Here is a 2,362-nt window from a genome sequence, read left to right as displayed (position 1 = left end):
GCCGGCGGTAATCAATGCACACTCGCCAAGTATTCTGGAGTCTCGTGGCCACAAGCTCTCCACTCTCCGTCTTCACCATTGTTACTTCGGACTTCTTCGGCATACTTGAACTGGACTTACCCATTCACTGTCTGAAATAGGGTAGATGCACTACAAGAAAAAAGGCCTATGGCCACATTTTTTTCTTGCCACGCTTTAAAAGCATGGCCAAAAGTGGTCAATGGCCACGCTTTTCTGAGGGTGGCAATTGATTAGGGATTTGGGCACGCTTTTTTTGCCACGCTTAAAAAGCGTGGCGAAAGGGATCTATGGCCACGCTTTTATAAGGGTGACAATTGATTAGGAGTTTGGCCATGCTTTTTCTTGTTACGCTTAAAAGCGTGGCCATAAAGAGAAATAGAGACACTTTTAAAGCGTGGCAAAAAGTTTTTGATCTTGGCACGTTTTTAAAGCGTCCCCATATCTAATAACTCTATTAGCACCCTAGAAAAACGTGCTGAAAAGGTTCCACTAAAAAAAAGAAACTCCCTCCCAAACGCGCTACACTAAGTCACTAACTCATCAGACTTCTACTCCTTGACGCTCAGACAGAGCTCATCTACGGTGCTTGCACTTTCTCATCTGTTGGGGCTCCCTCCGTCGTCTCCCCAAACCCGTCTCTACTGGCGCTCGCACTCCCTCGACGCTCACTACTCACCGCGTCAGTTAGCCAACGGAGGTTGCCTTTCTTTCCTCCACGCCGTCAGTCTCTGCTCAGACAATTAATGTGATTGATTCAAAAATTTGAAGTTTGTTACTTTCTTGTTAAGAAAGGTTCAATCTTTAATTTCTAGAATCTTATCTTTTAGTTTCTTGTTAGTTAAGCAATTAATTTTAATTTTAAAAAATTAAATCTTTTTCAACCATATCTTTTTATCATATCTTCTTATCTTATCTTTTTATCATATCTTCTTATCTTATCTTTTCATCATATCTTTTTCAAAAATTTGATTTCAAAATATCTTATCTAACTTCTTATCTTCTTATCTTTTCAAATTTAATTTTAATATCTTTTTCAACTAACTATTTGACTTTTTGTTGGTTTCTTATCTTTTTCAAAACCACCTAACTACTTTTCTATCTCTAATTTTCGAAAATATCTCCTTCTTTTTCAAAAATTCTTTTTAATTAATTAATTATTTCAAATTTTAATTTTAATTTTAATTTCTTATCTTAATTTTCGAAAATCATTAACTCCTTTTCAAAAATATTTTCGAAAATCTCTCTCTCATCTTCTTCTATTTATTTATTTATTCACCTCTCTTCATCTCAATTCACTACCCCTATCCTCACCCTTCTGTTTGGAGTATTCTTTCTTTATCCCCTTTCTTCTTCTACTAATAATAAGGAACCTCTTTACTGTGACATAGAGAATTCCTCTTCTTTTCTTGTTTTCTTCTCTTTCATATGAGTAGGAACAAGGAAAAAGGCATTCTTGTTGAAGCTGATCCAGAACCTAAAAGGACTCTGAAGAGAAAACTAAGAGAAGCTAAATTACAATAATCCAGAGACAACCTTACTGAAATTTTCGAACAAGAAAAAGACATGGCAGCCGAACCTAACAACAATAATGTAAGGAGGATGCTTGGTGATTATACTACACCTACTTCCAAGTTTGATGGAAGAAGCATCTCAATTCCCACCATTGGAGCAAACAATTTTGAGCTGAAACCTCAACTAGTTGCTCTAATGCAACAAAACTGCAAGTTTCATGGACTTCCATCAGAAGATCCCTATCAGTTTTTAACTGAGTTCTTGCAGATCTATGAGACTGTAAAGACGAATGGAGTAGATTCTGAAGTCTACAGGCTCATGCTTTTCCCTTTTGTTGTGAGAGACAGAGTTAGAAAATGGTTGGATTCACAACCAAAAGATAGCCTGGACTCATGGGATAAGCTGGTCACGGCCTTCTTGGCTAAATTCTTCCTCCTCAAAAGATGAGCAAGCTTAGATTGGATGTTCATACATTCAAACAAAAAGATGGTGAATCCCTCTATGAAGCTTGGGAAAGATACAAGCAGCTGACCAAAAGGTGTCCTTCTGACATGCTTTCAGAATGGACCATTCTGGATATATTCTATTATGGTCTATCTGAATTCTCTAAGATATCACTAGACCATTCTGCAGGTGGATCCATTCACCTAAAGAAAACACCTGTAGAAGCTCAAGAACTTATTGACATGGTTGCAAATAACCAGTTCATGTACACTTCTGAGAGGAATTCCGTGAATAATGGGATGCCTCAGAGGAAGGGAGTTCTTGAGATTGATGCTCTGAATGCCATATTGGCTCAGAACAAAGTGTTGACTCAGCAAGTCAACAT

General features: G+C 37.5%; 1 non-coding gene across 1 annotated transcript; it reads right to left on the bottom strand.

The window, feature by feature from the left end:
- Positions 1–1,982: 1,982 nt before the first annotated feature.
- LOC127742041 (small nucleolar RNA R71) lies at positions 1,983–2,090 on the bottom strand. Its single transcript, XR_008003228.1, has one exon. It is a non-coding gene; the product is annotated as a small nucleolar RNA R71 (small nucleolar RNA).
- Positions 2,091–2,362: the final 272 nt, after the last annotated feature.

Source organism: Arachis duranensis, chromosome 9 (genome assembly GCF_000817695.3).
Source record: "Arachis duranensis cultivar V14167 chromosome 9, aradu.V14167.gnm2.J7QH, whole genome shotgun sequence".
In the NCBI taxonomy this organism is placed as follows: Eukaryota; Viridiplantae; Streptophyta; class Magnoliopsida; order Fabales; family Fabaceae; genus Arachis; species Arachis duranensis.
Note: the sequence above shows the minus strand (reverse complement) of the source record. Positions and strands in the feature narration are given on the sequence as shown.